The following is a 12610-nucleotide window of genomic DNA, read 5'->3' as shown; positions in this document are numbered from 1 at the left end:
TTGGTCAATGTGACTTGGCGATCATTTTACCTGGAAGCATTATCAGCACAAAGGAAATTAAGATACAGAAGCTAAGTGAGTGAACAAAATGGATTGCTGTAGACCAAGGAGAACAGAAAACACACATTTACAAAGATCAGTACCTGACTAATTAGTTAAACAGGACAGAAAGCAGAAGGTAAGTTAGAGTATGGATTGTGAATTGGTAAATTCTACTCTTGCTGAATTTTTTTCACAGCTGGAATCCAGAGTGCTTAATGGGGTCAGATAAAGGAATTTCTGCAGAATTTGTGCCATCAAGACTGTCATGAACCTGACGAGGGACATTCTGCAGAAGTATGCTATTTAGGCAATGCCTATTGCTGGGGACTTTGGAGGCAACAAAATTGCTGGTGAATGTGACTCAAAGGCTAACTTAAATGAATAGCCAATTTAGAGACCCAATTTACTAGAATCAGAGTTAAAGAAAACTAAAACTGCTCGTGGTGCCACATTTCTAAGGAGAGTTATCAGAGTGTTTGTGGTTGTGTAAAACATTTAAAATGAAATTTACTTTTGTATTTGAAATATTATCTACTGTTAATTCATGTTTAATTATCATTGATTCTGATTCACGCTAAAGTGAAAGCTACAGAAGATAGAATGATATTGGTACATTCAGGGAACATTGAGTAGTTGTGTTTATTTTGGTTGAGAGTTCCTAGTTGGGGATTGAAAATTGGGCAAGATTCTTAAGAATGGCTCTCGGGATAGGGTACTTCAGTAATGTAGATAGTTTGGAGACGTTTCAGTGTTGCTTCATGGAGATTAGTAGGAAATTTGATAGACATGTTCAAACCACAAGATATCTGAATAGAACAGATAGGGAGAAGTTAATTTTAAGAATGAAAGGATCCACAATCAGACGGCATGCATTTAGGATGATTGCCAAAAAATACAATACTGATATGTAGGGAACACATTTTATGCAATGAGTGGTTAAAATTTCATTTTATCACCCAAAAATCCAGAGGATGCTGCTTCAACTGAGGTCTTCAAAGTAGAATTGGAAAATTATCTGAAGAGAAAAAAAATGCAGAGCTACAGGAAAAAAAGGTCAGGGAATGGGACTAGTTGAGTTGCTCTAGCAGAGAATTGGCAATAACACAGTGGCTAGCAATGCTGTTTCAAAGCACCAGGGACCTGGGTTCGATTCCAGCCTCAGGTGACTGACTGTGTGGAGTTTGCACATGTTTGCATGGGTTTCCTCCAAGTCCTTCAGTTTCCCATCACAATCCAAAGATGTACAAGTTAGGTGAATTGGCTAGGCTAAATTGTCCTTAGTGTTCAGAGATGTGTAGATTAGGTGCATTAGTCAGGGGTAAATATAGAGGAAGAGTGTAGGAGAATTGGTCAATGTGGACTTGTTGGGCCTAGTGGTCTGTTTTCACACTGTAGGGATTCTATGAACATTATGGGCTGAATGGCTTCCTTCTGTGCTGTAACCATTCTATGGTTTCATGACTCCCCAATAGGTGCACTCACTTCCCAAACTTTTGCATTGCTCCTTAAAGATATAATGACTTACATATGTTGATGAGCAACAGAAGAGCATTCTTTAAGTAGAGATTTATTGGGGAATGTGGATGTACAAACAAATCTGGGTGTCCTTGTATATGCATCAATGAGAGTAGCTGGGCAGGTACAGCAAACAATTGGAAAGGTAAATAGTATATTGGCTTTCATTCCAAGAAGATATCAATTCAGAAGTAGGATTTCTTACTGCATTTATTCAGTGCTTTGGTGGGACCACACCTGGAGCATTGCATGCAGGTTTGGTCTCGCTACCTAAGAAAATATGTACTTTCCATAATGGAGTGCAGTGAAGTTTTACTAGGCTCAGACTGGGGATAGTCTGATGTGGAGAAATTGGTTTGATTGTGCCTGTATTCATCAGTTTATAAGGATGAGGGATCTGATTCAAGTGTCTGCATTTCTGAGATTGCACAGATGAGATGCAGGGACCATATTTTCCCTGAAAAATTGCTGGAAAACTCAGCAAACCTGGCAGTGTCTGCAGAGAGAAAGCAGAGTTAACATTTCAGGTCCTGTGACCGTTCTTTGGAACTGTTGAGTTTTCCCAACAATTTCTGTTTATGTTTCCGACTTCCAGTATCCAGTTCTTTGCTTTTTTTTTGTTTAGTGTTGGATGTTTTCCTGTGGGTTGGGGAGTTTAAAATCAGGGCAAGCAGATGTAGCATACAAGTTCAACCATCTAGGATTGCAATGAGAAAAGGAATTTTCACTCAAAGTGTAGTGAACTTGTGTAACATAAGTCACTGAATATACTCAAGAAGGATGTAAATACATCTGTAGCTGTTAAAAGCATGATAAGATATGGAGAGAAAGTGGGAATATTATGGTATGAGATAAAAGGTCAGCCTCAATGGCATATCAGGCCCAAATAGCTGAATGGCCTACTCTGCTTCCTATTTCTATGTTTATACTCACTTTCAATACAATTGAGCTACTGGTTTCAACAAAATTGCAATTCAAACATAGGGCTTGATGATACACAAAAGACCTCTGCTGGTGTGAGAGGTGGGGTAATGTGAGTGAAAGCTAATTGTAATTTGAACCGTTGATTCCCATTGAAGTAAAATTGGAACCTATGATATTTTGCATAAAGTGCACCAGGACATTGATACATTATCTTCTACATTAGCATTTTAAAACAAAGATCCCAGTTAAATTAATGGGATGTTAGTCTGAATGAAGATAAATTCTTGCTTGTCTTCACTCAGTGCTGCCTCTCTGAGTGTGGTAGTCTGTCAGTACTCCCTTTCAGAATGCAGCATTCCACCAGTCCAGTCTTGTGGAAAAGCAGCCACTCTGTCACCTTCCAAGACTGCTAATTTGACGAATCAAGAAGTGCTGAACTTCTTAAAATCCAGCACTCCTTTAGGAGTGACTCTGACAGTGGAATACTCTGTCAGTACTGACCCTCTGACAGTTGAGTACTCCCTCAGGACAAGTGGAGCAACAGTGGAGCACTTAAAGAGCAAAAAATATTACAGCAGAAGAACAGGCCCTTCGACCATCCAAGCTTGTGTTGATTCAGATCCTCTACCTGAACCTGTTGCCTATTCTCTCGGGATCTGTATCCCTCTGCTCCCTGTCCATTCATGTATTTGTCTAGATACATCTTAAATGACGCTATTGTGTCCACCTCCACTAGCAATACGTTCCAGGCACCACCACCTTCTGCGTAAAGAACTTTGCATGCATAACTCCCTTAAATGTTTCCCCTCAGTAAATAAAATACCCGTAATCCCACAGAACCATAAGCCTGCTCTCTCATTACAGATGGATGACTGGTGGTGAATTGAACCTGAGGGACTCCATGCCTCATCAGTGAATCTGAAAAAGAGGGACCTTTATGGTGACCTTCATACTGACCCTCTGACAAAACAGTACTCTTTCAGGCCTGACCCTTTAAGAAAATAGCACTCCCTCAATTCTGTCCTTCCAACAATGCAGGACTCCCTCAGTATAGAAGCTCTGATACCCCTCAGTTCTGAACCTCTGATAGTGCAGTGTTCCCCCATTAGTACTGACCATCAAATAGTGTGGCACACCTTACAGTAGACTCTCTGATAGTGTTGTGCTCCCTCAGTACTTACTTTCTGATAGTGCATGACTCCGTCAGTAATGATCCTCTAACAGTATAGTACTCCCTCAGTATTGACCCTCCAACAGTCTTTGCAATAAACCCTCAACATTGCATTAATTAATTTACAAGTTTTGTCTCTAGAATGGGATTTGAACCCTGGGCCTTCAAACATTCTCTTTTTTAACTCACTTTGGGAATTCAAGAGGCCTTCTTGAATCATTGCAATCCATGTGCTATGGGTAGAACCACAATGCCCATAGTGAGGGATTTCCAAGATTTTGACCCAGCAACAGTGAAGTAACAGCTGCATATTTCCAACTCAGGATGGTGAGTGGGTTGGAGAGGAACTTGAAGGTGGTATTATTCCCATTTATTTGCTGCACGTGTCCTTCTAGATAGAAGTGATCATAGGTTTGGAAGGTGCTGTTTTAGGCATGTGGTGAATTTCTGCAGTGCAGATTGATGGTACTACATGTTAATGTTACCGAGTCAGTGGTGGAGTGATTGAATTGTTGCAGTGGTTCAAGAAGGCAGCTCACCTGCATCTTTTCAAGGACAACTACAAATAGGAAATGAATGCTGGCCCATCCAGCGACAACCGCCTCCTGGGAATGAATTTAGAAAGGGGGGATCCGAGGAGCAGTAAAATCGACGTTTTGGGCAAAAGCCCTTCATCAGGAATACAGGCAGAGAGCCTGAAGGGTGGAGAGATAAGTGAGAGGAGGGTGGGGGTGGGGAGAAAGTAGCATAGAGTACAATAGGTGAGTGGGGGAGGGATGAAGGTGATAGGTCGGGGGGGGAAGAGGGTGGAGTGGATAGGTGGAAAAGAAGATAGGCAGGTAGGACAAGTCATGGGGACAGTGCTGAGCTGGAAGTTTGGAACTGGGGTGAGGTGGGGAAGGGGAAATGAGGAAACTGTTGAAGTCCGCATTGATGCCCCGGGGGTGGAAGTGTTCCAAGGTGGAAGATGAGGCATTTTTCCTCCAGGCGTTGGGTGGTGAGGGAGCGGCGATGAAGGAGGCCCAGGACCTCCATGTCCTCGGCAGAGTGGGAGGGGGAGTTGAAATGTTGGGCTACAGGGCGGTGTGGTTGATTGGTGCGGATGTCCCAGAGAGGAAGAACACCTCATCTTCCGCCTTGGAACACTTCACCCCTCCTCCCCCCAACCTATCAACTTCATCCCCTCCCCCACTCACCTATTGTACTCTATGCTACTTTCTTCCCACCCCTACCCTCACCGCACTTATCTCTCCACCCTTCAGGCACTCTGCTTGTATTCCTGTTGAAGGGCTTTTGCCCGAAACATCGATTTTACAGCTCCTCGGATGCTGCCTGAATTGCTGTGTTTTTCCAGCACCACTCTAATCTAGACTCTGGTTTCCAGCATCTGCAGTCCTTGTTTTTACCTAATGAACTTAGAACGGCATTTTAAACTGAGAATATATTGAATAACTGACAACCTGTATTTCTACAAAATGTTTAAAATATGCTCGTGCTTCACAGGAATGACATCAAATAAAAACTAACACATATCACCTGATTTTAGGAAAGTTGCTGAAAGATATAGGTATTAGGGACGGTCATACGGGAGGGTAGACAGAGAGGAAAACAGGTAAAGGAAGACCAAGGGCTTCCACTGTGAGAGTTCAGATCTGGAATGGGGCATTGGAAAGTGTAAAGGAATTCATCTGGATGGCATGAAGGACTGTGATTGTAAGACCATAAGACATAGGAGCAGACATTAGGCCATTCAGCCGATCGGGTCTGCTCCACCATTCAATCATGACTGACACATTTCTCAACCCCATTCTCCGGCTTTCTTCCTGTAACCCTGGATGGCCTTGATACTCAAGAACCTATCCATCTCAGTCTTAATATACTCAGTGACCTGGCCTCCACAGCCTTCTATGGCAGTGAATTCCATAGATTTACTACTCTCTGACTGAAGAAATATCTCCTTATCTCTGTTCTAAAAGGTCTTTCCTCTCCTCTAAGTTTGTGTCCTCTTGTCCTATTCTCTCCTACTAATGGAAACATCTTCCCAACATCTACTCTGTCCAGGCCTATCAGTATTCCATATGTTTCAATTAGATCCCCCCTCATCCTTCTAACTTCCATCGAGCATAGATCCAGAGTCCTCAAGCGTTCCTCATATATTAAGCTTTTCATTGCTGGAACCATTCTCATGAACATCCTCTGAACATGTTCCAAGGCCAGTACAGCCTTCCTGAGATATGGGGCCTAAAACTGCGCACAATACTCCAAATGTGTCTGACCAGAGCCTTATAGAGCCTCAGAAATACATCTCTGCTTTTATATTCAAGTCCTCTCAAATAAAATGCCATTATTGCATTTGTCTTCCTAACCACTGACTCAACCTGTAAGTTTACCTTGACAGAATCCTGGACTACAACTCCCAAATCTCTTTGCACTTCAGATTTCTGAATTTTCTCAATTAGAAAATAGCGCATGCGTTTATTCTTCCTACCAAAGTTTTACCATCTGCCACTTCTTTGCCCACTCTCCTAACCTGTCCAAATCCTTCTGCAGCCTCCTTGCCTCTCAATGCTACCTGTCCCCCTACCTATGTTTGTACCATTTGCAAACTTGGCCAGAATGCCCTCAGTTCCTTCGTCTAGATCTTTAATGTATAAAGTGAAAAGTTGTGGTTCCAACACTGAGCCTTGCAAAACACCACTTGTCACTGGCTGCCATCCTTTTATTCCCCACTCTCTAATTCCAGCTAGATAGTCAATCTTCTATCCATGCTAGCAACTTGCCTCTAACACCATTAGCCCTTATCTTACTCAGGAGCCTCCTGTGTGGCACCTTGTCAAAGGCCTTCTTGAAATCTAATTAGATAACATCCATTGGTTCTGCTTGGTCTAACCTGCTTGTTGCATCCTCAAAACATTTTACCAGATTTGTCAGGCATGCTTGCCTAGTCAGGGGTAAATATAGGGTCTGGGTGGTTTACCCTTCAGAGGGTTGTTTCCACACTGTAGGGATTCTATGACTGGAAAATCGTGAACATGGCACCCCTGTTTAAAGAGAGAGTAAGGCAAAACAAAAATTACAGACTCTGGATTAGTGGTGCTGGAAGAGCACAGCAAGCACATCCAAGGAGCAGCGAAATTGACATGTCAGGCAAAACCCCTTCATCAGGAATAAAGGCAGAGAGCCTGGAGCTTGAAGAGATAAGCTAGAGGAGGGTGAGGGTGGGGAGAAAGTAGCATAGAGTACAATGGGTGAGTGGGGGAGGGATGAAGGTGGTAGGTCAGGGAGGAGTGGATAGGTGGAAAAGGAGATAGGCAGGTAGGATAAGTCCGGACAAGTCATGGGGACAGTGCTGAGCTGGAAGTTTGGAACTAGGGTGAGGTGGGGGAAGGGGAAATGAGGAAGCTGTTGAAGTCCACATTGATGCCCTGGGGTTGAAGTGTTATAAGGCGGAAGATGAGGCGGTCTTCCTCCAGCCGTCTGGTGGTGAGGGAGCAGCGGTGAAGGAGGCCCAGGACCTCCATGTCCTCGGCAGAGTGGGAGGGGGAGTTGAAATGTTGGGCCACGGGGCGGTGTGGTTGATTGGTGCGGGTGTCTCAGAGATGTTTCCTAAAGCGCTCTGCTAGGAGGGGCCCAGTCTCCCCGATGTAGGGGGGGACCGCATCGGGAGCAACGGATACAATAAATGATATTAGTGGATGTGCAAGTAAAACTTTGATGGATGTGGAAGGCTCCTTTACGGCCTTGGATAGAGGTGAAGGAGGAGACAGACTGATTAGCTTAACCTTAGACATGGTAAAATTAGATTCCCTACAGTGTGGACACATGCCCTTCAGCCCAACAAGTCCACACCAAACCCATTCCCCATTACTCTATATTTACCCCCGACTAATGCACCTAACCTACACATCCCTGAACTCTCTGGTCAATTTAGCATGGCCAAGTCACCTTGTGGGAGGAAGCTCATGCAGACATGGGGAGAATGTGCAAACTCCACACAGGCAGCCGCCCGAGGCTGGAATCAAGCCTGGGCCTTTGGTGCTGTGCGGCAGCAGTGCTAACCACTGAGCCACCCTGGGACTCTCCCTGATTCTAGCGATTCCTAAAGGATCACTATTAGTGCCTCCACTATCTCTTCAGCTATCTCCCTTAGAACCCTGGGGTGTAGTTCATCTGGTCTAGGACACTTAACCACCTTCAGACCAGTTTTCCTAGCAAGTGTAAGTGGTAAAACATTGAGAGGTTGGGCAGTCAGGCAATGTCATACTATAAAGTGTGACATTCAGGTGTGGAGGTGAGTGTCTGGGGTGTGAATGGTGGTGACCTGGGATAAGCCTGTGTGGAATGCAATGGTCTTTCGATCCTGCAAAGAAATGTGATTGGTGGTCTGTCTTAGATTACTCCTCTTCCTGGTTGCCCGTATCTGGGAGCTTCCAGCACGTAGTGTCTCTGACGTGATTCCCAGAATATTCATAAAAAGCTGCGCGTTAGAGTGTCAGTTGCCCCGGCTGCTGCGTTAACACAGCTTCGCCGCTACAGCACTGCAGCCTTGTGGGGTGGGGGGGGGGGGGGGGGGGGGGGAGTGGGTGACCTGCGAGGAAAGCTGCAGGAATAAGCTGCTGACTTAACTCCCACGCTGTGTCGCTGTCTCCTCCTCTCGCAATCCTCACAGCCTCGCAATCGGTATTAGAGAGAACTGTCAACACGTCCCTTGAGGGAGACTGGGTGTGTCAGTCCAAACAACACACACACCCCTCTCTTTAAAAATAGCTCCGTCAGATGACTCTGTTCCATTAACCAGACCGGGCGGAAGTTTCCGTCTGCTCAGGAAGAGCCTTATCTGGAGATTCCTGCTGACCTTATAAGGAGGTTCCTGTTTGTACAGATGGTGGTTCCTGGCTGACTGTTGACTACAGCTGAGAGTCTGCAAGTCCCCTAGGCAGGAACAGAGCGAAGGGCAGTTAGCGAGGGAAGGGAGACCCAGGACTGCAATGGGAGGGTTAATAAACACAGGGTTGGAGGTTTAATCGTTCCTCATGCACGATGAGCTTTCACATCCCCACCCGCACCAACAACCCTCACTCTGAATTGGAGGTGTGCATATAGGTTCTCTGAATTAACCCTCTTTAACCCGTACAGTGCTGTCCGAGGTGGAACAGGGAGCGGGCCGCACAGTTTGGGGAGGACCCCAACGCCTCAGTGAGTGAGCTGGAGGAATAACTCCAGCCAGGTACAAGGGGACACCCACACACAACCTCGGACAAAGGGTACAAGTCCCACACTAGTTCAACAGGGCAGAGAGGATTGACCCCCGGGTGGGGGCAGAGGGTGAAGAGGCGGAGATATTCACCCGTGGGAGATAGCTCACATGGAGGAAGCCCGTGACTTGTGTGTACATGAAATGCCGCAGACTTTATCATTATTTTCCCGACGGGAAAGAGACAGCGGCTGGGAGCAGGGCAACCAAATTCCAACACAGAGACAGAGACAGAATGTCTGGGCCGGGGGGTGGGTGGTAATGGGTTGAAGCTGGGGAGAGTGGAGGAAAATGTGGGCTCTTGTCGATGTGCAGGAAGGAAGGCAGATGAGGGGTTGCAGGGTAGAGACAGTACAAGAGCGAGGGGAGAGTGGGGTTTGTATTGGTGAGGAATGTGGCGGGGAGGGGCGCAGGAGCGGACGGGGGCAGGAGGGTGGGGCGAAGGATTGTGGAGTGTAGGTGAGGGGAGAATAGGGGAGGGGGAGGGGAGAATAGGGGAGGGGGAGGGGAGAATAGGGGAGGGGGAGGGGGAGGGGAGAATAGGGGAGGGGGAGGGGAGAATAGGGGAGGGGGAGGGGAGAATAGGGGAGGGGGAGGGGAGAATAGGGGAGGGGGAGGGGGGGAGAATAGGGGAGGGGGAGGGGGGGAGAATAGGGGAGGGGGAGGGGGGGAGAATAGGGGAGGGGGAGGGGGGGAGAATAGGGGAGGGGGAGGGGGGGAGAATAGGGGAGGGGGAGGGGGGGAGAATAGGGGAGGGGGAGGGGGGGAGAATAGGGGAGGGGAGGGGAGGGGAGGGGGGGAGAATAGGGGAGGGGGGGGAGAATAGGGGAGGGGGGGAGAATAGGGGAGGGGGGGGAGAATAGGGGAGGGGGGGGAGAATAGGGGAGGGGGGGGAGAATAGGGGAGGGGGGGGGAGAATAGGGGAGGGGGGGGAGAATAGGGGAGGGGGGGGAGAATAGGGGAGGGGGGGGAGAATAGGGGAGGGGGGGGAGAATAGGGGAGGGGGGGAGAATAGGGGAGGGGGGAGAATAGGGGAGGGGGGGGAGAATAGGGGAGGGGGGGGAGAATAGGGGAGGGGGGGGAGAATAGGGGGGGGGAGAATAGGGGAGGGGGAGGGGGAGAATAGGGGAGGGGGAGGGGGGGAGAATGGGGGAGGGGGGGAGAATGGGGGAGGGGGGGAGAATGGGGGAGGGGGGGGAGAATGGGGGAGGGAGGGGAGAATAGGGGAGGGGGAGGGGGGAGAATGGGGGTGGGGGAGGGAAGAATGGGGGAAGGGGAGGGGAGAATGGGGGTGGGGGAGGGGGAGGGGAGAATGGGGGTGGGGGAGGGGGAGGGGAGAATGGGGGTGGGGGAGGGGGAGGGGAGAAAGGGGGAGGGGAGAATGGGGGTGTGGGGAGAAAGGGGGAGGGGAGAATGTGGGTGTGGGGGAGGGGGGAATGGGGGTGTGGGGGAGGGGGGAATGGGAGGGAGGGGAGAATGGGGAGGGAGGGGAGAATGGGGGGGGAGGGGAGAATGGGGAGGGGGAGTGGGGAGAATGGGGAGGGGGAGTGGGGAGAATGGGGAGGGGGAGTGGGGAGAATGGGGAGGGGGAGAATGGGGAGGGGGAGAGTGGGGAGGGGGAGAGTGGGGAGGGGGAGAATGGGGAGGGGGGAGAATAGGGAGGGGGAGGGAGGAGAATGCGGAGGGGGAGAATGCGGAGGGGGAGAATGCGGAGGGGGAGAATGCGGAGGGGGAGAATGCGGAGGGGGAGAATGCGGAGGGGGAGATTGGGGAGGGGGAGAATGGAGAAGGGGAGAATGGAGAAGGGGAGAATGGAGAAGGGGAGAATGGAGAAGGGGGAGAATGGGTAGGGGGAGAATGGGGAGGGGGGAGAATGGGGAGGGGGGAGAATGGGGAGGGGGGAGAATGGGGAGGGCGGAGAATGGGGAGGGCGGAGAATGGGGAGGGCGGAGAATGGGGAGGGCGGAGAATGGGGAGGGCGGAGAATGGGGAGGGCGGAGAATGGGGAGGGCGGAGAATGGGGAGGGCGGAGAATGGGGAGGGGGAAAATAGGGAGGGGGAGAATAGGGAGGGGGAGAATAGGGAGGGGGAGAATAGGGAGGGGGAGTGGGGAGAATGGGGAGGGGGAGTGGGGAGAATGGGGAGGAGGAGAATGAGGAGGGCGGAGAATGGGGAGGGGGAGAATGGGGAGGGGGAGTGGGGAGAATGGGGAGGGGGAGAATGGGGAGGGGGAGAATGGGGAGGGGGAGAATGGGGAGGGGGGAGAATGGGGAGGGGGGAGAATGGGGAGGGGGGAGAATGGGGAGGGGGGAGAATGGGGAGGGGGGAGAATGGGGAGGGGGAGGGAGGTGAATTGGGAGGGGGAGGGGGGAGAATGGGGAGGGGGAGAATGCGGAGGGGGAGAATGGGGAGGGGGAGTGGGGAGAATGGGGAGGGGGAGAATGGGGAGGGGGAGAATGGGGAGGGGGAGAAGGGGGAGAATGGGGAGAGGGAGAATGGAGAAGGGGAGAATGGAGTAGGGGAGAATGGGAAGGGGGGAGAATGGGAAGGGGGGAGAATGGGAAGGGGGGAGAATGGGGAGGGGGGAGGGGGGAGAATGGGGAGGGGGAGGGGGGAGAATGGGGATGGGGAGGGGGGGAGAATGGGGATGGGGAGGGGGGAGAATGGGGAGGGGAAGGGGGAATGGGGAGGGGGAGGGTGGAGAATTGGGAGGGGAGGGGGAGCATGGGGAGGGGGAGGGGGGAGAATGGGGAGGGGGAGGGTAGAATGGTGGGGAGGGGGAGGGTAGAATGGTGGGGAGGGGGATGGGAGAATGGGGGGAAGGGAAGAATGGGGGTGAGGGGAGAATTGGGGGGAGGGGAGAATGGGGGGGGAGAATGGGGGGGAGGGGGAGGGGAGAATGGGGGGGGAGTGGAGAATGGGGGGGAGGGGGAGGGGAGAATGGGGGGGAGGGGAGAATGGGGGGGAGGGGGAGAGGAGAATGGGGGGGGACGGGGAGGGGAGAATGGGGGGGACGGGGAGGGGAGAATGGGGGGGAGGGGGAGGGGAGAATGGGGGGGAGGGGGAGGGGAGAATGGGTGGGAGGGGGAGGGGGAGGGGAGAATGGGGGAGGGGAGAATGGGCGAGGGGGAGGGGAGAATGGGCGAGGGGGAGGGGAGAATGGGGGAGGGGGAGGGGGAGGGGAGAATGGGGGAGAGGGAGGGGAGGGGAGAATGGGCGAGGGGGATGGGGAGGGGGAGGCGGGGATGGGAGAATGGGGGTGGGGGAGCGGAGAATAGGGGATGGTAGAATGTGGGGTGGGAGGGGGAGGTGAGAATGGGGAGGGGGAGGGGGCAAATAGGGAAGGGGAGGGGGCGAATGGGGAGGGCAGAGAATGGGGAGGGGGCGAATGGGGAGGGCGGAGAATGGGGAGGGTGGAGAATGGGGAGGGTGGAGAATGGGGAGGGGGAAAATGGGGAGGGGGAAAATGGGGAGGGGGAAAATGGGGAGGGGGAGGGGGAGAATGCGGAGGGGGGAGAATGGGGAGGGGAGGGGGGAGAATGGGGGGGAGGGGGGAGAATGGGGAGGAGGGGGAGGGGGAGGGCGGAGAATGGGGAGGGGGAGAATGGGGAGGGGGAGAATAGGGAGGGGGAGAATAGGGAGGGGGAGTGGGGAGAATAGGGAGGGGGAGAATAGGGAGGGGGAGCGGGGAGAATGGGGAGGGG

Source organism: Chiloscyllium punctatum, chromosome 20 (genome assembly GCF_047496795.1).
Source record: "Chiloscyllium punctatum isolate Juve2018m chromosome 20, sChiPun1.3, whole genome shotgun sequence".
NCBI lineage: Eukaryota > Metazoa > Chordata > Chondrichthyes > Orectolobiformes > Hemiscylliidae > Chiloscyllium > Chiloscyllium punctatum.
The sequence above is the reverse complement of the archived record's forward strand: the minus strand, read 5'-3'. Positions refer to the sequence as shown.